General features: G+C 43.5%; 24 non-coding genes across 24 annotated transcripts; all 24 read left to right on the forward strand.

Annotated features, from left to right (window-relative positions):
* Window positions 1-1,692: 1,692 nt before the first annotated feature.
* Window positions 1,693-1,811, forward strand: LOC145447459 (5S ribosomal RNA). Its single transcript, XR_013917603.1, has one exon. It is a non-coding gene; the product is annotated as a 5S ribosomal RNA (ribosomal RNA).
* A 922-nt stretch (window positions 1,812-2,733) lies between these two features.
* LOC145447460 (5S ribosomal RNA) lies at window positions 2,734-2,852 on the forward strand. Its single transcript, XR_013917604.1, has one exon. It is a non-coding gene; the product is annotated as a 5S ribosomal RNA (ribosomal RNA).
* A 925-nt stretch (window positions 2,853-3,777) lies between these two features.
* On the forward strand, window positions 3,778-3,896 carry LOC145447461 (5S ribosomal RNA). The gene has a single exon (XR_013917605.1). It is a non-coding gene; the product is annotated as a 5S ribosomal RNA (ribosomal RNA).
* Window positions 3,897-4,818: 922 nt separating this feature from the next.
* LOC145447462 (5S ribosomal RNA) lies at window positions 4,819-4,937 on the forward strand. Its single transcript, XR_013917606.1, has one exon. It is a non-coding gene; the product is annotated as a 5S ribosomal RNA (ribosomal RNA).
* A 922-nt stretch (window positions 4,938-5,859) lies between these two features.
* On the forward strand, window positions 5,860-5,978 carry LOC145447463 (5S ribosomal RNA). The gene has a single exon (XR_013917607.1). It is a non-coding gene; the product is annotated as a 5S ribosomal RNA (ribosomal RNA).
* Window positions 5,979-6,900: 922 nt separating this feature from the next.
* Window positions 6,901-7,019, forward strand: LOC145447465 (5S ribosomal RNA). Its single transcript, XR_013917609.1, has one exon. It is a non-coding gene; the product is annotated as a 5S ribosomal RNA (ribosomal RNA).
* A 922-nt stretch (window positions 7,020-7,941) lies between these two features.
* On the forward strand, window positions 7,942-8,060 carry LOC145447466 (5S ribosomal RNA). Its single transcript, XR_013917610.1, has one exon. It is a non-coding gene; the product is annotated as a 5S ribosomal RNA (ribosomal RNA).
* A 922-nt stretch (window positions 8,061-8,982) lies between these two features.
* Window positions 8,983-9,101, forward strand: LOC145447467 (5S ribosomal RNA). The gene has a single exon (XR_013917611.1). It is a non-coding gene; the product is annotated as a 5S ribosomal RNA (ribosomal RNA).
* Window positions 9,102-10,023: 922 nt separating this feature from the next.
* On the forward strand, window positions 10,024-10,142 carry LOC145447468 (5S ribosomal RNA). The gene has a single exon (XR_013917612.1). It is a non-coding gene; the product is annotated as a 5S ribosomal RNA (ribosomal RNA).
* A 922-nt stretch (window positions 10,143-11,064) lies between these two features.
* LOC145447469 (5S ribosomal RNA) lies at window positions 11,065-11,183 on the forward strand. Its single transcript, XR_013917613.1, has one exon. It is a non-coding gene; the product is annotated as a 5S ribosomal RNA (ribosomal RNA).
* Window positions 11,184-12,105: 922 nt separating this feature from the next.
* Window positions 12,106-12,224, forward strand: LOC145447470 (5S ribosomal RNA). Its single transcript, XR_013917614.1, has one exon. It is a non-coding gene; the product is annotated as a 5S ribosomal RNA (ribosomal RNA).
* Window positions 12,225-13,146: 922 nt separating this feature from the next.
* Window positions 13,147-13,265, forward strand: LOC145447471 (5S ribosomal RNA). Its single transcript, XR_013917615.1, has one exon. It is a non-coding gene; the product is annotated as a 5S ribosomal RNA (ribosomal RNA).
* A 922-nt stretch (window positions 13,266-14,187) lies between these two features.
* LOC145447472 (5S ribosomal RNA) lies at window positions 14,188-14,306 on the forward strand. The gene has a single exon (XR_013917616.1). It is a non-coding gene; the product is annotated as a 5S ribosomal RNA (ribosomal RNA).
* Window positions 14,307-15,228: 922 nt separating this feature from the next.
* LOC145447473 (5S ribosomal RNA) lies at window positions 15,229-15,347 on the forward strand. Its single transcript, XR_013917617.1, has one exon. It is a non-coding gene; the product is annotated as a 5S ribosomal RNA (ribosomal RNA).
* Window positions 15,348-16,269: 922 nt separating this feature from the next.
* LOC145447475 (5S ribosomal RNA) lies at window positions 16,270-16,388 on the forward strand. Its single transcript, XR_013917618.1, has one exon. It is a non-coding gene; the product is annotated as a 5S ribosomal RNA (ribosomal RNA).
* A 922-nt stretch (window positions 16,389-17,310) lies between these two features.
* On the forward strand, window positions 17,311-17,429 carry LOC145447477 (5S ribosomal RNA). Its single transcript, XR_013917620.1, has one exon. It is a non-coding gene; the product is annotated as a 5S ribosomal RNA (ribosomal RNA).
* A 922-nt stretch (window positions 17,430-18,351) lies between these two features.
* LOC145447478 (5S ribosomal RNA) lies at window positions 18,352-18,470 on the forward strand. Its single transcript, XR_013917621.1, has one exon. It is a non-coding gene; the product is annotated as a 5S ribosomal RNA (ribosomal RNA).
* A 922-nt stretch (window positions 18,471-19,392) lies between these two features.
* LOC145447479 (5S ribosomal RNA) lies at window positions 19,393-19,511 on the forward strand. Its single transcript, XR_013917622.1, has one exon. It is a non-coding gene; the product is annotated as a 5S ribosomal RNA (ribosomal RNA).
* A 925-nt stretch (window positions 19,512-20,436) lies between these two features.
* Window positions 20,437-20,555, forward strand: LOC145447451 (5S ribosomal RNA). Its single transcript, XR_013917593.1, has one exon. It is a non-coding gene; the product is annotated as a 5S ribosomal RNA (ribosomal RNA).
* Window positions 20,556-21,477: 922 nt separating this feature from the next.
* LOC145447480 (5S ribosomal RNA) lies at window positions 21,478-21,596 on the forward strand. The gene has a single exon (XR_013917623.1). It is a non-coding gene; the product is annotated as a 5S ribosomal RNA (ribosomal RNA).
* Window positions 21,597-22,518: 922 nt separating this feature from the next.
* LOC145447481 (5S ribosomal RNA) lies at window positions 22,519-22,637 on the forward strand. Its single transcript, XR_013917624.1, has one exon. It is a non-coding gene; the product is annotated as a 5S ribosomal RNA (ribosomal RNA).
* Window positions 22,638-23,559: 922 nt separating this feature from the next.
* LOC145447482 (5S ribosomal RNA) lies at window positions 23,560-23,678 on the forward strand. The gene has a single exon (XR_013917625.1). It is a non-coding gene; the product is annotated as a 5S ribosomal RNA (ribosomal RNA).
* A 922-nt stretch (window positions 23,679-24,600) lies between these two features.
* Window positions 24,601-24,719, forward strand: LOC145447483 (5S ribosomal RNA). The gene has a single exon (XR_013917626.1). It is a non-coding gene; the product is annotated as a 5S ribosomal RNA (ribosomal RNA).
* A 922-nt stretch (window positions 24,720-25,641) lies between these two features.
* LOC145447484 (5S ribosomal RNA) lies at window positions 25,642-25,760 on the forward strand. Its single transcript, XR_013917627.1, has one exon. It is a non-coding gene; the product is annotated as a 5S ribosomal RNA (ribosomal RNA).
* The last annotated feature ends 13 nt before the right edge of the window (window positions 25,761-25,773 follow it).

Below are 25,773 nucleotides of genomic sequence, written 5' to 3' on the forward strand. Positions count from 1 at the left end.
AATACAGGATCTCGAGAACGACCTGCAAACGACTATTGACGCTACACCCGACGAGATCATACGCAACGTCTACGACGGACCGCAAGCTCCGACTATAATAAAAGCTTTTATGAACGTGAAAACCCTTGTGTGGGAATGGAAAAACGCCCTTGACATACAAAATGAATATGCCCAAAATATGGACCAACGCATCTCCGATATAAGAAGTAAAATATACCGAATAATTTAAGCGAGCCATTTAAACGCTCGCGCGATAAATCATATTGCATTTATCGACCCACAAAACGCAACCAATCCACCTACAACCTATCCAAACCACCAAACCTCCCATCCCACTCTGCCCCTTCCCTAAACCAACACCTACACGTACCCCCCCCCCAATCTACCCGATCTCCCACCCCCCATGCCCTATTCCTACCCACCCCACCCCTACCCTATTCCTACCCCACCCGCCACCACTCCACCAAATTTATATGAAAATCACACGCAAACGAGCGCCAAGCACTGGCGGCTCCTTCTAAGACCACGAATCGACTGCTACGATGACATGAGATGAGCCGAGCGACTACGAGCGCCAACTTACGACGACGTCTACTACGACCGCGTATACATACCATACTTCGGCAACGGCTGAGACGAGATGACCCGATGATGGGGAAAGATTTTCTTTATGAAATTTTTGAAATTTTATGTACATACTTGAATAAACATCACAAAAACGGTTAGTACTTGCATGGGTGACCGGCTGGGAATACCGGGTGCCGTAGGCGTTTTGTTTTCGTACAAACTCGATCAATTTCACTGCTATGCTGTATTTTTATGATTGCAACTGTTTTGTTTGCATGCGCACGTACCAATATTAATTGAATCATTTGCTGGCCACCGCTATTTCAATTATGAACTCGCGCGCAATTTGCAGTTGTACCCGTGAAATTTAGGTCTGTCTGAATACAAGCTTCTTCTGTACGTCTTCAAATGCATGGAGGGAAGTGCGCCAGCGTATCTTCGTGAGCTATAATCCCCGAAGAGCGCTACGTTCTCGGTCGCAAAAGCTCTTGTCAGTTCCAAGAGTCAGAACATCGACCTACGGCGAGAGAACTTTTTCTTCCTCGGCCGCCATTATGTTGAACAATCTTCCAATTTCTATCAGACTATGTGACTCGCTATATGTTTTCAAACGCAAAATCAAGACCGTTTTATTCACACGGGCGTTCGGACTAGAGTAGTGTTCATTGCGCCCTACAACTATATGCACTTCGTCTTTTATATATAACGTTTACTTTTATATTTTATTGCCTTTTATGTACAGCGCCCTAGTGTAGTAATGTAATATTGTTATATTCGGCGCTCTATAAATTATTATATTATTATTATTATTATTATTACTAGGCCTAACACATTTTCATGATATCGCAATCTCGTGCTGTTTTTACCTGACGGAAAGTGCAATAAAATAACTACTCCGACAGCGAGAGCATATACTCGACCGTGTGTTTTTCGACCAGACACAAGAAAAAAGCAGGATGCCAATGATATTCCACCGCTAGCAGACTTTTCCCTCCAGTTTGTCCGAAAGTGCCTCGGCGCAATCAGACGTTCTGCTTTTCTGGCGTCTCGTTGGCAGCGTGGCGACATTTCGCCTGAGAGAAACGGAAAATGTCACATAAAACGGCACAGATTGTCACCACTGTCGCCTACGACCATACCACGTTGAATACACCCGATCTCGTCTGATCTCGGAAGTTAAGCAACGTTGGGCCCGGTTAGTACTTGCATGGGTGACCGGCTGGGAATACCGGGTGCCGTAGGCGTTTTGTTTTCGTACAAACTCGATCAATTTCACTGCTATGCTGTATTTTTATGATTGCAACTGTTTTGTTTGCATGCGCACGTACCAATATTAATTGAATCATTTGCTGGCCACCGCTATTTCAATTATGAACTCGCGCGCAATTTGCAGTTGTACCCGTGAAATTTAGGTCTGTCTGAATACAAGCTTCTTCTGTACGTCTTCAAATGCATGGAGGGAAGTGCGCCAGCGTATCTTCGTGAGCTATAATCCCCGAAGAGCGCTACGTTCTCGGTCGCAAAAGCTCTTGTCAGTTCCAAGAGTCAGAACATCGACCTACGGCGAGAGAACTTTTTCTTCCTCGGCCGCCATTATGTTGAACAATCTTCCAATTTCTATCAGACTATGTGACTCGCTATATGTTTTCAAACGCAAAATCAAGACCGTTTTATTCACACGGGCGTTCGGACTAGAGTAGTGTTCATTGCGCCCTACAACTATATGCACTTCGTCTTTTATATATAACGTTTACTTTTATATTTTATTGCCTTTTATGTACAGCGCCCTAGTGTAGTAATGTAATATTGTTATATTCGGCGCTCTATAAATTATTATATTATTATTATTATTATTATTACTAGGCCTAACACATTTTCATGATATCGCAATCTCGTGCTGTTTTTACCTGACGGAAAGTGCAATAAAATAACTACTCCGACAGCGAGAGCATATACTCGACCGTGTGTTTTTCGACCAGACACAAGAAAAAAGCAGGATGCCAATGATATTCCACCGCTAGCAGACTTTTCCCTCCAGTTTGTCCGAAAGTGCCTCGGCGCAATCAGACGTTCTGCTTATCTGGCGTCTCGTTGGCAGCGTGGCGACATTTCGCCTGAGAGAAACGGAAAATGTCACATAAAACGGCACAGATTGTCACCACTGTCGCCTACGACCATACCACGTTGAATACACCCGATCTCGTCTGATCTCGGAAGTTAAGCAACGTTGGGCCCGGTTAGTACTTGCATGGGTGACCGGCTGGGAATACCGGGTGCCGTAGGCGTTTTGTTTTCGTACAAACTCGATCAATTTCACTGCTATGCTGTATTTTTATGATTGCAACTGTTTTGTTTGCATGCGCACGTACCAATATTAATTGAATCATTTGCTGGCCACCGCTATTTCAATTATGAACTCGCGCGCAATTTGCAGTTGTACCCGTGAAATTTAGGTCTGTCTGAATACAAGCTTCTTCTGTACGTCTTCAAATGCATGGAGGGAAGTGCGCCAGCGTATCTTCGTGAGCTATAATCCCCGAAGAGCGCTACGTTCTCGGTCGCAAAAGCTCTTGTCAGTTCCAAGAGTCAGAACATCGACCTACGGCGAGAGAACTTTTTCTTCCTCGGCCGCCATTATGTTGAACAATCTTCCAATTTCTATCAGACTATGTGACTCGCTATATGTTTTCAAACGCAAAATCAAGACCGTTTTATTCACACGGGCGTTCGGACTAGAGTAGTGTTCATTGCGCCCTACAACTATATGCACTTCGTCTTTTATATATAACGTTTACTTTTATATTTTATTGCCTTTTATGTACAGCGCCCTAGTGTAGTAATGTAATATTGTTATATTCGGCGCTCTATAAATTATTATATTATTATTATTATTATTATTATTACTAGGCCTAACACATTTTCATGATATCGCAATCTCGTGCTGTTTTTACCTGACGGAAAGTGCAATGAAATAACTACTCCGACAGCGAGAGCATATACTCGACCGTGTGTTTTTCGACCAGACACAAGAAAAAAGCAGGATGCCAATGATATTCCACCGCTAGCAGACTTTTCCCTCCAGTTTGTCCGAAAGTGCCTCGGCGCAATCAGACGTTCTGCTTTTCTGGCGTCTCGTTGGCAGCGTGGCGACATTTCGCCTGAGAGAAACGGAAAATGTCACATAAAACGGCACAGATTGTCACCACTGTCGCCTACGACCATACCACGTTGAATACACCCGATCTCGTCTGATCTCGGAAGTTAAGCAACGTTGGGCCCGGTTAGTACTTGCATGGGTGACCGGCTGGGAATACCGGGTGCCGTAGGCGTTTTGTTTTCGTACAAACTCGATCAATTTCACTGCTATGCTGTATTTTTATGATTGCAACTGTTTTGTTTGCATGCGCACGTACCAATATTAATTGAATCATTTGCTGGCCACCGCTATTTCAATTATGAACTCGCGCGCAATTTGCAGTTGTACCCGTGAAATTTAGGTCTGTCTGAATACAAGCTTCTTCTGTACGTCTTCAAATGCATGGAGGGAAGTGCGCCAGCGTATCTTCGTGAGCTATAATCCCCGAAGAGCGCTACGTTCTCGGTCGCAAAAGCTCTTGTCAGTTCCAAGAGTCAGAACATCGACCTACGGCGAGAGAACTTTTTCTTCCTCGGCCGCCATTATGTTGAACAATCTTCCAATTTCTATCAGACTATGTGACTCGCTATATGTTTTCAAACGCAAAATCAAGACCGTTTTATTCACACGGGCGTTCGGACTAGAGTAGTGTTCATTGCGCCCTACAACTATATGCACTTCGTCTTTTATATATAACGTTTACTTTTATATTTTATTGCCTTTTATGTACAGCGCCCTAGTGTAGTAATGTAATATTGTTATATTCGGCGCTCTATAAATTATTATATTATTATTATTATTATTATTACTAGGCCTAACACATTTTCATGATATCGCAATCTCGTGCTGTTTTTACCTGACGGAAAGTGCAATAAAATAACTACTCCGACAGCGAGAGCATATACTCGACCGTGTGTTTTTCGACCAGACACAAGAAAAAAGCAGGATGCCAATGATATTCCACCGCTAGCAGACTTTTCCCTCCAGTTTGTCCGAAAGTGCCTCGGCGCAATCAGACGTTCTGCTTTTCTGGCGTCTCGTTGGCAGCGTGGCGACATTTCGCCTGAGAGAAACGGAAAATGTCACATAAAACGGCACAGATTGTCACCACTGTCGCCTACGACCATACCACGTTGAATACACCCGATCTCGTCTGATCTCGGAAGTTAAGCAACGTTGGGCCCGGTTAGTACTTGCATGGGTGACCGGCTGGGAATACCGGGTGCCGTAGGCGTTTTGTTTTCGTACAAACTCGATCAATTTCACTGCTATGCTGTATTTTTATGATTGCAACTGTTTTGTTTGCATGCGCACGTACCAATATTAATTGAATCATTTGCTGGCCACCGCTATTTCAATTATGAACTCGCGCGCAATTTGCAGTTGTACCCGTGAAATTTAGGTCTGTCTGAATACAAGCTTCTTCTGTACGTCTTCAAATGCATGGAGGGAAGTGCGCCAGCGTATCTTCGTGAGCTATAATCCCCGAAGAGCGCTACGTTCTCGGTCGCAAAAGCTCTTGTCAGTTCCAAGAGTCAGAACATCGACCTACGGCGAGAGAACTTTTTCTTCCTCGGCCGCCATTATGTTGAACAATCTTCCAATTTCTATCAGACTATGTGACTCGCTATATGTTTTCAAACGCAAAATCAAGACCGTTTTATTCACACGGGCGTTCGGACTAGAGTAGTGTTCATTGCGCCCTACAACTATATGCACTTCGTCTTTTATATATAACGTTTACTTTTATATTTTATTGCCTTTTATGTACAGCGCCCTAGTGTAGTAATGTAATATTGTTATATTCGGCGCTCTATAAATTATTATATTATTATTATTATTATTATTACTAGGCCTAACACATTTTCATGATATCGCAATCTCGTGCTGTTTTTACCTGACGGAAAGTGCAATAAAATAACTACTCCGACAGCGAGAGCATATACTCGACCGTGTGTTTTTCGACCAGACACAAGAAAAAAGCAGGATGCCAATGATATTCCACCGCTAGCAGACTTTTCCCTCCAGTTTGTCCGAAAGTGCCTCGGCGCAATCAGACGTTCTGCTTTTCTGGCGTCTCGTTGGCAGCGTGGCGACATTTCGCCTGAGAGAAACGGAAAATGTCACATAAAACGGCACAGATTGTCACCACTGTCGCCTACGACCATACCACGTTGAATACACCCGATCTCGTCTGATCTCGGAAGTTAAGCAACGTTGGGCCCGGTTAGTACTTGCATGGGTGACCGGCTGGGAATACCGGGTGCCGTAGGCGTTTTGTTTTCGTACAAACTCGATCAATTTCACTGCTATGCTGTATTTTTATGATTGCAACTGTTTTGTTTGCATGCGCACGTACCAATATTAATTGAATCATTTGCTGGCCACCGCTATTTCAATTATGAACTCGCGCGCAATTTGCAGTTGTACCCGTGAAATTTAGGTCTGTCTGAATACAAGCTTCTTCTGTACGTCTTCAAATGCATGGAGGGAAGTGCGCCAGCGTATCTTCGTGAGCTATAATCCCCGAAGAGCGCTACGTTCTCGGTCGCAAAAGCTCTTGTCAGTTCCAAGAGTCAGAACATCGACCTACGGCGAGAGAACTTTTTCTTCCTCGGCCGCCATTATGTTGAACAATCTTCCAATTTCTATCAGACTATGTGACTCGCTATATGTTTTCAAACGCAAAATCAAGACCGTTTTATTCACACGGGCGTTCGGACTAGAGTAGTGTTCATTGCGCCCTACAACTATATGCACTTCGTCTTTTATATATAACGTTTACTTTTATATTTTATTGCCTTTTATGTACAGCGCCCTAGTGTAGTAATGTAATATTGTTATATTCGGCGCTCTATAAATTATTGTATTATTATTATTATTATTATTACTAGGCCTAACACATTTTCATGATATCGCAATCTCGTGCTGTTTTTACCTGACGGAAAGTGCAATAAAATAACTACTCCGACAGCGAGAGCATATACTCGACCGTGTGTTTTTCGACCAGACACAAGAAAAAAGCAGGATGCCAATGATATTCCACCGCTAGCAGACTTTTCCCTCCAGTTTGTCCGAAAGTGCCTCGGCGCAATCAGACGTTCTGCTTTTCTGGCGTCTCGTTGGCAGCGTGGCGACATTTCGCCTGAGAGAAACGGAAAATGTCACATAAAACGGCACAGATTGTCACCACTGTCGCCTACGACCATACCACGTTGAATACACCCGATCTCGTCTGATCTCGGAAGTTAAGCAACGTTGGGCCCGGTTAGTACTTGCATGGGTGACCGGCTGGGAATACCGGGTGCCGTAGGCGTTTTGTTTTCGTACAAACTCGATCAATTTCACTGCTATGCTGTATTTTTATGATTGCAACTGTTTTGTTTGCATGCGCACGTACCAATATTAATTGAATCATTTGCTGGCCACCGCTATTTCAATTATGAACTCGCGCGCAATTTGCAGTTGTACCCGTGAAATTTAGGTCTGTCTGAATACAAGCTTCTTCTGTACGTCTTCAAATGCATGGAGGGAAGTGCGCCAGCGTATCTTCGTGAGCTATAATCCCCGAAGAGCGCTACGTTCTCGGTCGCAAAAGCTCTTGTCAGTTCCAAGAGTCAGAACATCGACCTACGGCGAGAGAACTTTTTCTTCCTCGGCCGCCATTATGTTGAACAATCTTCCAATTTCTATCAGACTATGTGACTCGCTATATGTTTTCAAACGCAAAATCAAGACCGTTTTATTCACACGGGCGTTCGGACTAGAGTAGTGTTCATTGCGCCCTACAACTATATGCACTTCGTCTTTTATATATAACGTTTACTTTTATATTTTATTGCCTTTTATGTACAGCGCCCTAGTGTAGTAATGTAATATTGTTATATTCGGCGCTCTATAAATTATTATATTATTATTATTATTATTATTACTAGGCCTAACACATTTTCATGATATCGCAATCTCGTGCTGTTTTTACCTGACGGAAAGTGCAATAAAATAACTACTCCGACAGCGAGAGCATATACTCGACCGTGTGTTTTTCGACCAGACACAAGAAAAAAGCAGGATGCCAATGATATTCCACCGCTAGCAGACTTTTCCCTCCAGTTTGTCCGAAAGTGCCTCGGCGCAATCAGACGTTCTGCTTTTCTGGCGTCTCGTTGGCAGCGTGGCGACATTTCGCCTGAGAGAAACGGAAAATGTCACATAAAACGGCACAGATTGTCACCACTGTCGCCTACGACCATACCACGTTGAATACACCCGATCTCGTCTGATCTCGGAAGTTAAGCAACGTTGGGCCCGGTTAGTACTTGCATGGGTGACCGGCTGGGAATACCGGGTGCCGTAGGCGTTTTGTTTTCGTACAAACTCGATCAATTTCACTGCTATGCTGTATTTTTATGATTGCAACTGTTTTGTTTGCATGCGCACGTACCAATATTAATTGAATCATTTGCTGGCCACCGCTATTTCAATTATGAACTCGCGCGCAATTTGCAGTTGTACCCGTGAAATTTAGGTCTGTCTGAATACAAGCTTCTTCTGTACGTCTTCAAATGCATGGAGGGAAGTGCGCCAGCGTATCTTCGTGAGCTATAATCCCCGAAGAGCGCTACGTTCTCGGTCGCAAAAGCTCTTGTCAGTTCCAAGAGTCAGAACATCGACCTACGGCGAGAGAACTTTTTCTTCCTCGGCCGCCATTATGTTGAACAATCTTCCAATTTCTATCAGACTATGTGACTCGCTATATGTTTTCAAACGCAAAATCAAGACCGTTTTATTCACACGGGCGTTCGGACTAGAGTAGTGTTCATTGCGCCCTACAACTATATGCACTTCGTCTTTTATATATAACGTTTACTTTTATATTTTATTGCCTTTTATGTACAGCGCCCTAGTGTAGTAATGTAATATTGTTATATTCGGCGCTCTATAAATTATTATATTATTATTATTATTATTATTACTAGGCCTAACACATTTTCATGATATCGCAATCTCGTGCTGTTTTTACCTGACGGAAAGTGCAATAAAATAACTACTCCGACAGCGAGAGCATATACTCGACCGTGTGTTTTTCGACCAGACACAAGAAAAAAGCAGGATGCCAATGATATTCCACCGCTAGCAGACTTTTCCCTCCAGTTTGTCCGAAAGTGCCTCGGCGCAATCAGACGTTCTGCTTTTCTGGCGTCTCGTTGGCAGCGTGGCGACATTTCGCCTGAGAGAAACGGAAAATGTCACATAAAACGGCACAGATTGTCACCACTGTCGCCTACGACCATACCACGTTGAATACACCCGATCTCGTCTGATCTCGGAAGTTAAGCAACGTTGGGCCCGGTTAGTACTTGCATGGGTGACCGGCTGGGAATACCGGGTGCCGTAGGCGTTTTGTTTTCGTACAAACTCGATCAATTTCACTGCTATGCTGTATTTTTATGATTGCAACTGTTTTGTTTGCATGCGCACGTACCAATATTAATTGAATCATTTGCTGGCCACCGCTATTTCAATTATGAACTCGCGCGCAATTTGCAGTTGTACCCGTGAAATTTAGGTCTGTCTGAATACAAGCTTCTTCTGTACGTCTTCAAATGCATGGAGGGAAGTGCGCCAGCGTATCTTCGTGAGCTATAATCCCCGAAGAGCGCTACGTTCTCGGTCGCAAAAGCTCTTGTCAGTTCCAAGAGTCAGAACATCGACCTACGGCGAGAGAACTTTTTCTTCCTCGGCCGCCATTATGTTGAACAATCTTCCAATTTCTATCAGACTATGTGACTCGCTATATGTTTTCAAACGCAAAATCAAGACCGTTTTATTCACACGGGCGTTCGGACTAGAGTAGTGTTCATTGCGCCCTACAACTATATGCACTTCGTCTTTTATATATAACGTTTACTTTTATATTTTATTGCCTTTTATGTACAGCGCCCTAGTGTAGTAATGTAATATTGTTATATTCGGCGCTCTATAAATTATTATATTATTATTATTATTATTATTACTAGGCCTAACACATTTTCATGATATCGCAATCTCGTGCTGTTTTTACCTGACGGAAAGTGCAATAAAATAACTACTCCGACAGCGAGAGCATATACTCGACCGTGTGTTTTTCGACCAGACACAAGAAAAAAGCAGGATGCCAATGATATTCCACCGCTAGCAGACTTTTCCCTCCAGTTTGTCCGAAAGTGCCTCGGCGCAATCAGACGTTCTGCTTTTCTGGCGTCTCGTTGGCAGCGTGGCGACATTTCGCCTGAGAGAAACGGAAAATGTCACATAAAACGGCACAGATTGTCACCACTGTCGCCTACGACCATACCACGTTGAATACACCCGATCTCGTCTGATCTCGGAAGTTAAGCAACGTTGGGCCCGGTTAGTACTTGCATGGGTGACCGGCTGGGAATACCGGGTGCCGTAGGCGTTTTGTTTTCGTACAAACTCGATCAATTTCACTGCTATGCTGTATTTTTATGATTGCAACTGTTTTGTTTGCATGCGCACGTACCAATATTAATTGAATCATTTGCTGGCCACCGCTATTTCAATTATGAACTCGCGCGCAATTTGCAGTTGTACCCGTGAAATTTAGGTCTGTCTGAATACAAGCTTCTTCTGTACGTCTTCAAATGCATGGAGGGAAGTGCGCCAGCGTATCTTCGTGAGCTATAATCCCCGAAGAGCGCTACGTTCTCGGTCGCAAAAGCTCTTGTCAGTTCCAAGAGTCAGAACATCGACCTACGGCGAGAGAACTTTTTCTTCCTCGGCCGCCATTATGTTGAACAATCTTCCAATTTCTATCAGACTATGTGACTCGCTATATGTTTTCAAACGCAAAATCAAGACCGTTTTATTCACACGGGCGTTCGGACTAGAGTAGTGTTCATTGCGCCCTACAACTATATGCACTTCGTCTTTTATATATAACGTTTACTTTTATATTTTATTGCCTTTTATGTACAGCGCCCTAGTGTAGTAATGTAATATTGTTATATTCGGCGCTCTATAAATTATTATATTATTATTATTATTATTATTACTAGGCCTAACACATTTTCATGATATCGCAATCTCGTGCTGTTTTTACCTGACGGAAAGTGCAATAAAATAACTACTCCGACAGCGAGAGCATATACTCGACCGTGTGTTTTTCGACCAGACACAAGAAAAAAGCAGGATGCCAATGATATTCCACCGCTAGCAGACTTTTCCCTCCAGTTTGTCCGAAAGTGCCTCGGCGCAATCAGACGTTCTGCTTTTCTGGCGTCTCGTTGGCAGCGTGGCGACATTTCGCCTGAGAGAAACGGAAAATGTCACATAAAACGGCACAGATTGTCACCACTGTCGCCTACGACCATACCACGTTGAATACACCCGATCTCGTCTGATCTCGGAAGTTAAGCAACGTTGGGCCCGGTTAGTACTTGCATGGGTGACCGGCTGGGAATACCGGGTGCCGTAGGCGTTTTGTTTTCGTACAAACTCGATCAATTTCACTGCTATGCTGTATTTTTATGATTGCAACTGTTTTGTTTGCATGCGCACGTACCAATATTAATTGAATCATTTGCTGGCCACCGCTATTTCAATTATGAACTCGCGCGCAATTTGCAGTTGTACCCGTGAAATTTAGGTCTGTCTGAATACAAGCTTCTTCTGTACGTCTTCAAATGCATGGAGGGAAGTGCGCCAGCGTATCTTCGTGAGCTATAATCCCCGAAGAGCGCTACGTTCTCGGTCGCAAAAGCTCTTGTCAGTTCCAAGAGTCAGAACATCGACCTACGGCGAGAGAACTTTTTCTTCCTCGGCCGCCATTATGTTGAACAATCTTCCAATTTCTATCAGACTATGTGACTCGCTATATGTTTTCAAACGCAAAATCAAGACCGTTTTATTCACACGGGCGTTCGGACTAGAGTAGTGTTCATTGCGCCCTACAACTATATGCACTTCGTCTTTTATATATAACGTTTACTTTTATATTTTATTGCCTTTTATGTACAGCGCCCTAGTGTAGTAATGTAATATTGTTATATTCGGCGCTCTATAAATTATTGTATTATTATTATTATTATTATTACTAGGCCTAACACATTTTCATGATATCGCAATCTCGTGCTGTTTTTACCTGACGGAAAGTGCAATAAAATAACTACTCCGACAGCGAGAGCATATACTCGACCGTGTGTTTTTCGACCAGACACAAGAAAAAAGCAGGATGCCAATGATATTCCACCGCTAGCAGACTTTTCCCTCCAGTTTGTCCGAAAGTGCCTCGGCGCAATCAGACGTTCTGCTTTTCTGGCGTCTCGTTGGCAGCGTGGCGACATTTCGCCTGAGAGAAACGGAAAATGTCACATAAAACGGCACAGATTGTCACCACTGTCGCCTACGACCATACCACGTTGAATACACCCGATCTCGTCTGATCTCGGAAGTTAAGCAACGTTGGGCCCGGTTAGTACTTGCATGGGTGACCGGCTGGGAATACCGGGTGCCGTAGGCGTTTTGTTTTCGTACAAACTCGATCAATTTCACTGCTATGCTGTATTTTTATGATTGCAACTGTTTTGTTTGCATGCGCACGTACCAATATTAATTGAATCATTTGCTGGCCACCGCTATTTCAATTATGAACTCGCGCGCAATTTGCAGTTGTACCCGTGAAATTTAGGTCTGTCTGAATACAAGCTTCTTCTGTACGTCTTCAAATGCATGGAGGGAAGTGCGCCAGCGTATCTTCGTGAGCTATAATCCCCGAAGAGCGCTACGTTCTCGGTCGCAAAAGCTCTTGTCAGTTCCAAGAGTCAGAACATCGACCTACGGCGAGAGAACTTTTTCTTCCTCGGCCGCCATTATGTTGAACAATCTTCCAATTTCTATCAGACTATGTGACTCGCTATATGTTTTCAAACGCAAAATCAAGACCGTTTTATTCACACGGGCGTTCGGACTAGAGTAGTGTTCATTGCGCCCTACAACTATATGCACTTCGTCTTTTATATATAACGTTTACTTTTATATTTTATTGCCTTTTATGTACAGCGCCCTAGTGTAGTAATGTAATATTGTTATATTCGGCGCTCTATAAATTATTATATTATTATTATTATTATTATTACTAGGCCTAACACATTTTCATGATATCGCAATCTCGTGCTGTTTTTACCTGACGGAAAGTGCAATAAAATAACTACTCCGACAGCGAGAGCATATACTCGACCGTGTGTTTTTCGACCAGACACAAGAAAAAAGCAGGATGCCAATGATATTCCACCGCTAGCAGACTTTTCCCTCCAGTTTGTCCGAAAGTGCCTCGGCGCAATCAGACGTTCTGCTTTTCTGGCGTCTCGTTGGCAGCGTGGCGACATTTCGCCTGAGAGAAACGGAAAATGTCACATAAAACGGCACAGATTGTCACCACTGTCGCCTACGACCATACCACGTTGAATACACCCGATCTCGTCTGATCTCGGAAGTTAAGCAACGTTGGGCCCGGTTAGTACTTGCATGGGTGACCGGCTGGGAATACCGGGTGCCGTAGGCGTTTTGTTTTCGTACAAACTCGATCAATTTCACTGCTATGCTGTATTTTTATGATTGCAACTGTTTTGTTTGCATGCGCACGTACCAATATTAATTGAATCATTTGCTGGCCACCGCTATTTCAATTATGAACTCGCGCGCAATTTGCAGTTGTACCCGTGAAATTTAGGTCTGTCTGAATACAAGCTTCTTCTGTACGTCTTCAAATGCATGGAGGGAAGTGCGCCAGCGTATCTTCGTGAGCTATAATCCCCGAAGAGCGCTACGTTCTCGGTCGCAAAAGCTCTTGTCAGTTCCAAGAGTCAGAACATCGACCTACGGCGAGAGAACTTTTTCTTCCTCGGCCGCCATTATGTTGAACAATCTTCCAATTTCTATCAGACTATGTGACTCGCTATATGTTTTCAAACGCAAAATCAAGACCGTTTTATTCACACGGGCGTTCGGACTAGAGTAGTGTTCATTGCGCCCTACAACTATATGCACTTCGTCTTTTATATATAACGTTTACTTTTATATTTTATTGCCTTTTATGTACAGCGCCCTAGTGTAGTAATGTAATATTGTTATATTCGGCGCTCTATAAATTATTATATTATTATTATTATTATTATTACTAGGCCTAACACATTTTCATGATATCGCAATCTCGTGCTGTTTTTACCTGACGGAAAGTGCAATAAAATAACTACTCCGACAGCGAGAGCATATACTCGACCGTGTGTTTTTCGACCAGACACAAGAAAAAAGCAGGATGCCAATGATATTCCACCGCTAGCAGACTTTTCCCTCCAGTTTGTCCGAAAGTGCCTCGGCGCAATCAGACGTTCTGCTTTTCTGGCGTCTCGTTGGCAGCGTGGCGACATTTCGCCTGAGAGAAACGGAAAATGTCACATAAAACGGCACAGATTGTCACCACTGTCGCCTACGACCATACCACGTTGAATACACCCGATCTCGTCTGATCTCGGAAGTTAAGCAACGTTGGGCCCGGTTAGTACTTGCATGGGTGACCGGCTGGGAATACCGGGTGCCGTAGGCGTTTTGTTTTCGTACAAACTCGATCAATTTCACTGCTATGCTGTATTTTTATGATTGCAACTGTTTTGTTTGCATGCGCACGTACCAATATTAATTGAATCATTTGCTGGCCACCGCTATTTCAATTATGAACTCGCGCGCAATTTGCAGTTGTACCCGTGAAATTTAGGTCTGTCTGAATACAAGCTTCTTCTGTACGTCTTCAAATGCATGGAGGGAAGTGCGCCAGCGTATCTTCGTGAGCTATAATCCCCGAAGAGCGCTACGTTCTCGGTCGCAAAAGCTCTTGTCAGTTCCAAGAGTCAGAACATCGACCTACGGCGAGAGAACTTTTTCTTCCTCGGCCGCCATTATGTTGAACAATCTTCCAATTTCTATCAGACTATGTGACTCGCTATATGTTTTCAAACGCAAAATCAAGACCGTTTTATTCACACGGGCGTTCGGACTAGAGTAGTGTTCATTGCGCCCTACAACTATATGCACTTCGTCTTTTATATATAACGTTTACTTTTATATTTTATTGCCTTTTATGTACAGCGCCCTAGTGTAGTAATGTAATATTGTTATATTCGGCGCTCTATAAATTATTATATTATTATTATTATTATTATTACTAGGCCTAACACATTTTCATGATATCGCAATCTCGTGCTGTTTTTACCTGACGGAAAGTGCAATAAAATAACTACTCCGACAGCGAGAGCATATACTCGACCGTGTGTTTTTCGACCAGACACAAGAAAAAAGCAGGATGCCAATGATATTCCACCGCTAGCAGACTTTTCCCTCCAGTTTGTCCGAAAGTGCCTCGGCGCAATCAGACGTTCTGCTTTTCTGGCGTCTCGTTGGCAGCGTGGCGACATTTCGCCTGAGAGAAACGGAAAATGTCACATAAAACGGCACAGATTGTCACCACTGTCGCCTACGACCATACCACGTTGAATACACCCGATCTCGTCTGATCTCGGAAGTTAAGCAACGTTGGGCCCGGTTAGTACTTGCATGGGTGACCGGCTGGGAATACCGGGTGCCGTAGGCGTTTTGTTTTCGTACAAACTCGATCAATTTCACTGCTATGCTGTATTTTTATGATTGCAACTGTTTTGTTTGCATGCGCACGTACCAATATTAATTGAATCATTTGCTGGCCACCGCTATTTCAATTATGAACTCGCGCGCAATTTGCAGTTGTACCCGTGAAATTTAGGTCTGTCTGAATACAAGCTTCTTCTGTACGTCTTCAAATGCATGGAGGGAAGTGCGCCAGCGTATCTTCGTGAGCTATAATCCCCGAAGAGCGCTACGTTCTCGGTCGCAAAAGCTCTTGTCAGTTCCAAGAGTCAGAACATCGACCTACGGCGAGAGAACTTTTTCTTCCTCGGCCGCCATTATGTTGAACAATCTTCCAATTTCTATCAGACTATGTGACTCGCTATATGTTTTCAAACGCAAAATCAAGACCGTTTTATTCACACGGGCGTTCGGACTAGAGTAGTGTTCATTGCGCCCTACAACTATATGCACTTCGTCTTTTATATATAACGTTTACTTTTATATTTTATTGCCTTTTATGTACAGCGCCCTAGTGTAGTAATGTAATATTGTTATATTCGGCGCTCTATAAATTATTATATTATTATTATTATTATTATTACTAGGCCTAACACATTTTCATGATATCGCAATCTCGTGCTGTTTTTACCTGACGGAAAGTGCAATAAAATAACTACTCCGACAGCGAGAGCATATACTCGACCGTGTGTTTTTCGACCAGACACAAGAAAAAAGCAGGATGCCAATGATATTCCACCGCTAGCAGACTTTTCCCTCCAGTTTGTCCGAAAGTGCCTCGGCGCAATCAGACGTTCTGCTTTTCTGGCGTCTCGTTGGCAGCGTGGCGACATTTCGCCTGAGAGAAACGGAAAATGTCACATAAAACGGCACAGATTGTCACCACTGTCGCCTACGACCATACCACGTTGAATACACCCGATCTCGTCTGATCTCGGAAGTTAAGCAACGTTGGGCCCGGTTAGTACTTGCATGGGTGACCGGCTGGGAATACCGGGTGCCGTAGGCGTTTTGTTTTCGTACAAACTCGATCAATTTCACTGCTATGCTGTATTTTTATGATTGCAACTGTTTTGTTTGCATGCGCACGTACCAATATTAATTGAATCATTTGCTGGCCACCGCTATTTCAATTATGAACTCGCGCGCAATTTGCAGTTGTACCCGTGAAATTTAGGTCTGTCTGAATACAAGCTTCTTCTGTACGTCTTCAAATGCATGGAGGGAAGTGCGCCAGCGTATCTTCGTGAGCTATAATCCCCGAAGAGCGCTACGTTCTCGGTCGCAAAAGCTCTTGTCAGTTCCAAGAGTCAGAACATCGACCTACGGCGAGAGAACTTTTTCTTCCTCGGCCGCCATTATGTTGAACAATCTTCCAATTTCTATCAGACTATGTGACTCGCTATATGTTTTCAAACGCAAAATCAAGACCGTTTTATTCACACGGGCGTTCGGACTAGAGTAGTGTTCATTGCGCCCTACAACTATATGCACTTCGTCTTTTATATATAACGTTTACTTTTATATTTTATTGCCTTTTATGTACAGCGCCCTAGTGTAGTAATGTAATATTGTTATATTCGGCGCTCTATAAATTATTATATTATTATTATTATTATTATTACTAGGCCTAACACATTTTCATGATATCGCAATCTCGTGCTGTTTTTACCTGACGGAAAGTGCAATAAAATAACTACTCCGACAGCGAGAGCATATACTCGACCGTGTGTTTTTCGACCAGACACAAGAAAAAAGCAGGATGCCAATGATATTCCACCGCTAGCAGACTTTTCCCTCCAGTTTGTCCGAAAGTGCCTCGGCGCAATCAGACGTTCTGCTTTTCTGGCGTCTCGTTGGCAGCGTGGCGACATTTCGCCTGAGAGAAACGGAAAATGTCACATAAAACGGCACAGATTGTCACCACTGTCGCCTACGACCATACCACGTTGAATACACCCGATCTCGTCTGATCTCGGAAGTTAAGCAACGTTGGGCCCGGTTAGTACTTGCATGGGTGACCGGCTGGGAATACCGGGTGCCGTAGGCGTTTTGTTTTCGTACAAACTCGATCAATTTCACTGCTATGCTGTATTTTTATGATTGCAACTGTTTTGTTTGCATGCGCACGTACCAATATTAATTGAATCATTTGCTGGCCACCGCTATTTCAATTATGAACTCGCGCGCAATTTGCAGTTGTACCCGTGAAATTTAGGTCTGTCTGAATACAAGCTTCTTCTGTACGTCTTCAAATGCATGGAGGGAAGTGCGCCAGCGTATCTTCGTGAGCTATAATCCCCGAAGAGCGCTACGTTCTCGGTCGCAAAAGCTCTTGTCAGTTCCAAGAGTCAGAACATCGACCTACGGCGAGAGAACTTTTTCTTCCTCGGCCGCCATTATGTTGAACAATCTTCCAATTTCTATCAGACTATGTGACTCGCTATATGTTTTCAAACGCAAAATCAAGACCGTTTTATTCACACGGGCGTTCGGACTAGAGTAGTGTTCATTGCGCCCTACAACTATATGCACTTCGTCTTTTATATATAACGTTTACTTTTATATTTTATTGCCTTTTATGTACAGCGCCCTAGTGTAGTAATGTAATATTGTTATATTCGGCGCTCTATAAATTATTATATTATTATTATTATTATTATTACTAGGCCTAACACATTTTCATGATATCGCAATCTCGTGCTGTTTTTACCTGACGGAAAGTGCAATAAAATAACTACTCCGACAGCGAGAGCATATACTCGACCGTGTGTTTTTCGACCAGACACAAGAAAAAAGCAGGATGCCAATGATATTCCACCGCTAGCAGACTTTTCCCTCCAGTTTGTCCGAAAGTGCCTCGGCGCAATCAGACGTTCTGCTTTTCTGGCGTCTCGTTGGCAGCGTGGCGACATTTCGCCTGAGAGAAACGGAAAATGTCACATAAAACGGCACAGATTGTCACCACTGTCGCCTACGACCATACCACGTTGAATACACCCGATCTCGTCTGATCTCGGAAGTTAAGCAACGTTGGGCCCGGTTAGTACTTGCATGGGTGACCGGCTGGGAATACCGGGTGCCGTAGGCGTTTTGTTTTCGTACAAACTCGATCAATTTCACTGCTATGCTGTATTTTTATGATTGCAACTGTTTTGTTTGCATGCGCACGTACCAATATTAATTGAATCATTTGCTGGCCACCGCTATTTCAATTATGAACTCGCGCGCAATTTGCAGTTGTACCCGTGAAATTTAGGTCTGTCTGAATACAAGCTTCTTCTGTACGTCTTCAAATGCATGGAGGGAAGTGCGCCAGCGTATCTTCGTGAGCTATAATCCCCGAAGAGCGCTACGTTCTCGGTCGCAAAAGCTCTTGTCAGTTCCAAGAGTCAGAACATCGACCTACGGCGAGAGAACTTTTTCTTCCTCGGCCGCCATTATGTTGAACAATCTTCCAATTTCTATCAGACTATGTGACTCGCTATATGTTTTCAAACGCAAAATCAAGACCGTTTTATTCACACGGGCGTTCGGACTAGAGTAGTGTTCATTGCGCCCTACAACTATATGCACTTCGTCTTTTATATATAACGTTTACTTTTATATTTTATTGCCTTTTATGTACAGCGCCCTAGTGTAGTAATGTAATATTGTTATATTCGGCGCTCTATAAATTATTATATTATTATTATTATTATTATTACTAGGCCTAACACATTTTCATGATATCGCAATCTCGTGCTGTTTTTACCTGACGGAAAGTGCAATAAAATAACTACTCCGACAGCGAGAGCATATACTCGACCGTGTGTTTTTCGACCAGACACAAGAAAAAAGCAGGATGCCAATGATATTCCACCGCTAGCAGACTTTTCCCTCCAGTTTGTCCGAAAGTGCCTCGGCGCAATCAGACGTTCTGCTTTTCTGGCGTCTCGTTGGCAGCGTGGCGACATTTCGCCTGAGAGAAACGGAAAATGTCACATAAAACGGCACAGATTGTCACCACTGTCGCCTACGACCATACCACGTTGAATACACCCGATCTCGTCTGATCTCGGAAGTTAAGCAACGTTGGGCCCGGTTAGTACTTGCATGGGTGACCGGCTGGGAATACCGGGTGCCGTAGGCGTTTTGTTTTCGTACAAACTCGATCAATTTCACTGCTATGCTGTATTTTTATGATTGCAACTGTTTTGTTTGCATGCGCACGTACCAATATTAATTGAATCATTTGCTGGCCACCGCTATTTCAATTATGAACTCGCGCGCAATTTGCAGTTGTACCCGTGAAATTTAGGTCTGTCTGAATACAAGCTTCTTCTGTACGTCTTCAAATGCATGGAGGGAAGTGCGCCAGCGTATCTTCGTGAGCTATAATCCCCGAAGAGCGCTACGTTCTCGGTCGCAAAAGCTCTTGTCAGTTCCAAGAGTCAGAACATCGACCTACGGCGAGAGAACTTTTTCTTCCTCGGCCGCCATTATGTTGAACAATCTTCCAATTTCTATCAGACTATGTGACTCGCTATATGTTTTCAAACGCAAAATCAAGACCGTTTTATTCACACGGGCGTTCGGACTAGAGTAGTGTTCATTGCGCCCTACAACTATATGCACTTCGTCTTTTATATATAACGTTTACTTTTATATTTTATTGCCTTTTATGTACAGCGCCCTAGTGTAGTAATGTAATATTGTTATATTCGGCGCTCTATAAATTATTATATTATTATTATTATTATTATTATTACTAGGCCTAACACATTTTCATGATATCGCAATCTCGTGCTGTTTTTACCTGACGGAAAGTGCAATAAAATAACTACTCCGACAGCGAGAGCATATACTCGACCGTGTGTTTTTCGACCAGACACAAGAAAAAAGCAGGATGCCAATGATATTCCACCGCTAGCAGACTTTTCCCTCCAGTTTGTCCGAAAGTGCCTCGGCGCAATCAGACGTTCTGCTTTTCTGGCGTCTCGTTGGCAGCGTGGCGACATTTCGCCTGAGAGAAACGGAAAATGTCACATAAAACGGCACAGATTGTCACCACTGTCGCCTACGACCATACCACGTTGAATACACCCGATCTCGTCTGATCTCGGAAGTTAAGAAACGTTGGGCCCGGTTAGTACTTGCATGGGTGACCGGCAGGGAATACCGGGTGCCGTGGGCGTTTTGTTTTCGTACAAACTCGATCAATTTCACTGCTATGCTGTATTTTTATGATTGCAACTGTTTTGTTTGCATGCGCACGTACCAATATTAATTGAATCATTTGCTGGCCACCGCTATTTCAATTATGAACTCGCGCGCAATTTGCAGTTGTACCCGTGAAATTTAGGTCTGTCTGAATACAAGCTTCTTCTGTACGTCTTCAAATGCATGGAGGGAAGTGCGCCAGCGTATCTTCGTGAGCTATAATCCCCGAAGAGCGCTACGTTCTCGGTCGCAAAAGCTCTTGTCAGTTCCAAGAGTCAGAACATCGACCTACGGCGAGAGAACTTTTTCTTCCTCGGCCGCCATTATGTTGAACAATCTTCCAATTTCTATCAGACTATGTGACTCGCTATATGTTTTCAAACGCAAAATCAAGACCGTTTTATTCACACGGGCGTTCGGACTAGAGTAGTGTTCATTGCGCCCTACAACTATATGCACTTCGTCTTTTATATATAACGTTTACTTTTATATTTTATTGCCTTTTATGTACAGCGCCCTAGTGTAGTAATGTAATATTGTTATATTCGGCGCTCTATAAATTATTATATTATTATTATTATTATTATTACTAGGCCTAACACATTTTCATGATATCGCAATCTCGTGCTGTTTTTACCTGACGGAAAGTGCAATAAAATAACTACTCCGACAGCGAGAGCATATACTCGACCGTGTGTTTTTCGACCAGACACAAGAAAAAAGCAGGATGCCAATGATATTCCACCGCTAGCAGACTTTTCCCTCCAGTTTGTCCGAAAGTGCCTCGGCGCAATCAGACGTTCTGCTTTTCTGGCGTCTCGTTGGCAGCGTGGCGACATTTCGCCTGAGAGAAACGGAAAATGTCACATAAAACGGCACAGATTGTCACCACTGTCGCCTACGACCATACCACGTTGAATACACCCGATCTCGTCTGATCTCGGAAGTTAAGCAACGTTGGGCCCGGTTAGTACTTGCATGGGTGACCGGCTGGGAATACCGGGTGCCGTAGGCGTTTTGTTTTCGTACAAACTCGATCAATTTCACTGCTATGCTGTATTTTTATGATTGCAACTGTTTTGTTTGCATGCGCACGTACCAATATTAATTGAATCATTTGCTGGCCACCGCTATTTCAATTATGAACTCGCGCGCAATTTGCAGTTGTACCCGTGAAATTTAGGTCTGTCTGAATACAAGCTTCTTCTGTACGTCTTCAAATGCATGGAGGGAAGTGCGCCAGCGTATCTTCGTGAGCTATAATCCCCGAAGAGCGCTACGTTCTCGGTCGCAAAAGCTCTTGTCAGTTCCAAGAGTCAGAACATCGACCTACGGCGAGAGAACTTTTTCTTCCTCGGCCGCCATTATGTTGAACAATCTTCCAATTTCTATCAGACTATGTGACTCGCTATATGTTTTCAAACGCAAAATCAAGACCGTTTTATTCACACGGGCGTTCGGACTAGAGTAGTGTTCATTGCGCCCTACAACTATATGCACTTCGTCTTTTATATATAACGTTTACTTTTATATTTTATTGCCTTTTATGTACAGCGCCCTAGTGTAGTAATGTAATATTGTTATATTCGGCGCTCTATAAATTATTATATTATTATTATTATTATTATTACTAGGCCTAACACATTTTCATGATATCGCAATCTCGTGCTGTTTTTACCTGACGGAAAGTGCAATAAAATAACTACTCCGACAGCGAGAGCATATACTCGACCGTGTGTTTTTCGACCAGACACAAGAAAAAAGCAGGATGCCAATGATATTCCACCGCTAGCAGACTTTTCCCTCCAGTTTGTCCGAAAGTGCCTCGGCGCAATCAGACGTTCTGCTTTTCTGGCGTCTCGTTGGCAGCGTGGCGACATTTCGCCTGAGAGAAACGGAAAATGTCACATAAAACGGCACAGATTGTCACCACTGTCGCCTACGACCATACCACGTTGAATACACCCGATCTCGTCTGATCTCGGAAGTTAAGCAACGTTGGGCCCGGTTAGTACTTGCATGGGTGACCGGCTGGGAATACCGGGTGCCGTAGGCGTTTTGTTTTCGTACAAACTCGATCAATTTCACTGCTATGCTGTATTTTTATGATTGCAACTGTTTTGTTTGCATGCGCACGTACCAATATTAATTGAATCATTTGCTGGCCACCGCTATTTCAATTATGAACTCGCGCGCAATTTGCAGTTGTACCCGTGAAATTTAGGTCTGTCTGAATACAAGCTTCTTCTGTACGTCTTCAAATGCATGGAGGGAAGTGCGCCAGCGTATCTTCGTGAGCTATAATCCCCGAAGAGCGCTACGTTCTCGGTCGCAAAAGCTCTTGTCAGTTCCAAGAGTCAGAACATCGACCTACGGCGAGAGAACTTTTTCTTCCTCGGCCGCCATTATGTTGAACAATCTTCCAATTTCTATCAGACTATGTGACTCGCTATATGTTTTCAAACGCAAAATCAAGACCGTTTTATTCACACGGGCGTTCGGACTAGAGTAGTGTTCATTGCGCCCTACAACTATATGCACTTCGTCTTTTATATATAACGTTTACTTTTATATTTTATTGCCTTTTATGTACAGCGCCCTAGTGTAGTAATGTAATATTGTTATATTCGGCGCTCTATAAATTATTATATTATTATTATTATTATTATTACTAGGCCTAACACATTTTCATGATATCGCAATCTCGTGCTGTTTTTACCTGACGGAAAGTGCAATAAAATAACTACTCCGACAGCGAGAGCATATACTCGACCGTGTGTTTTTCGACCAGACACAAGAAAAAAGCAGGATGCCAATGATATTCCACCGCTAGCAGACTTTTCCCTCCAGTTTGTCCGAAAGTGCCTCGGCGCAATCAGACGTTCTGCTTTTCTGGCGTCTCGTTGGCAGCGTGGCGACATTTCGCCTGAGAGAAACGGAAAATGTCACATAAAACGGCACAGATTGTCACCACTGTCGCCTACGACCATACCACGTTGAATACACCCGATCTCGTCTGATCTCGGAAGTTAAGCAACGTTGGGCCCGGTTAGTACTTGCATGGGTGACCGGCTGGGAATACCGGGTGCCGTAGGCGTTTTGTTTTCGTACAAACTCGATCAATTTCACTGCTATGCTGTATTTTTATGATTGCAACTGTTTTGTTTGCATGCGCACGTACCAATATTAATTGAATCATTTGCTGGCCACCGCTATTTCAATTATGAACTCGCGCGCAATTTGCAGTTGTACCCGTGAAATTTAGGTCTGTCTGAATACAAGCTTCTTCTGTACGTCTTCAAATGCATGGAGGGAAGTGCGCCAGCGTATCTTCGTGAGCTATAATCCCCGAAGAGCGCTACGTTCTCGGTCGCAAAAGCTCTTGTCAGTTCCAAGAGTCAGAACATCGACCTACGGCGAGAGAACTTTTTCTTCCTCGGCCGCCATTATGTTGAACAATCTTCCAATTTCTATCAGACTATGTGACTCGCTATATGTTTTCAAACGCAAAATCAAGACCGTTTTATTCACACGGGCGTTCGGACTAGAGTAGTGTTCATTGCGCCCTACAACTATATGCACTTCGTCTTTTATATATAACGTTTACTTTTATATTTTATTGCCTTTTATGTACAGCGCCCTAGTGTAGTAATGTAATATTGTTATATTCGGCGCTCTATAAATTATTATATTATTATTATTATTATTATTACTAGGCCTAACACATTTTCATGATATCGCAATCTCGTGCTGTTTTTACCTGACGGAAAGTGCAATAAAATAACTACTCCGACAGCGAGAGCATATACTCGACCGTGTGTTTTTCGACCAGACACAAGAAAAAAGCAGGATGCCAATGATATTCCACCGCTAGCAGACTTTTCCCTCCAGTTTGTCCAAAAGTGCCTCGGCGCAATCAGACGTTCTGCTTTTCTGGCGTCTCGTTGGCAGCGTGGCGACATTTCGCCTGAGAGAAACGGAAAATGTCACATAAAACGGCACAGATTGTCACCACTGTCGCCTACGACCATACCACGTTGAATACACCCGATCTCGTCTGATCTCGGAAGTTAAGCAACGTTGGGCCCGGTTAGTACTTGCATGGGTGACCGGCTGGGAATACCGGGTGCCGTAGGCGTTTTGTTTTCGTACAAACTCGATCAATTTCACTGCTATGCTGTATTTTTATGATTGCAACTGTTTTGTTTGCATGCGCACGTACCAATATTAATTGAATCATTTGCTGGCCACCGCTATTTCAATTATGAACTCGCGCGCAATTTGCAGTTGTACCCGTGAAATTTAGGTCTGTCTGAATACAAGCTTCTTCTGTACGTCTTCAAATGCATGGAGGGAAGTGCGCCAGCGTATCTTCGTGAGCTATAATCCCCGAAGAGCGCTACGTTCTCGGTCGCAAAAGCTCTTGTCAGTTCCAAGAGTCAGAACATCGACCTACGGCGAGAGAACTTTTTCTTCCTCGGCCGCCATTATGTTGAACAATCTTCCAATTTCTATCAGACTATGTGACTCGCTATATGTTTTCAAACGCAAAATCAAGACCGTTTTATTCACACGGGCGTTCGGACTAGAGTAGTGTTCATTGCGCCCTACAACTATATGCACTTCGTCTTTTATATATAACGTTTACTTTTATATTTTATTGCCTTTTATGTACAGCGCCCTAGTGTAGTAATGTAATATTGTTATATTCGGCGCTCTATAAATTATTATATTATTATTATTATTATTATTACTAGGCCTAACACATTTTCATGATATCGCAATCTCGTGCTGTTTTTACCTGACGGAAAGTGCAATAAAATAACTACTCCGACAGCGAGAGCATATACTCGACCGTGTGTTTTTCGACCAGACACAAGAAAAAAGCAGGATGCCAATGATATTCCACCGCTAGCAGACTTTTCCCTCCAGTTTGTCCGAAAGTGCCTCGGCGCAATCAGACGTTCTGCTTTTCTGGCGTCTCGTTGGCAGCGTGGCGACATTTCGCCTGAGAGAAACGGAAAATGTCACATAAAACGGCACAGATTGTCACCACTGTCGCCTACGACCATACCACGTTGAATACACCCGATCTCGTCTGATCTCGGAAGTTAAGCAACGTTGGGCCCGGTTAGTACTTGCATGGGTGACCGGCTGGGAATACCGGGTGCCGTAGGCGTTTTGTTTTCGTA

The sequence above is a fragment of the Botryllus schlosseri genome, chromosome 9 (genome assembly GCF_051294905.1).
Source record: "Botryllus schlosseri isolate E-star chromosome 9, Bs_hap1, whole genome shotgun sequence".
Taxonomy (NCBI): Eukaryota; Metazoa; Chordata; class Ascidiacea; order Stolidobranchia; family Styelidae; genus Botryllus; species Botryllus schlosseri.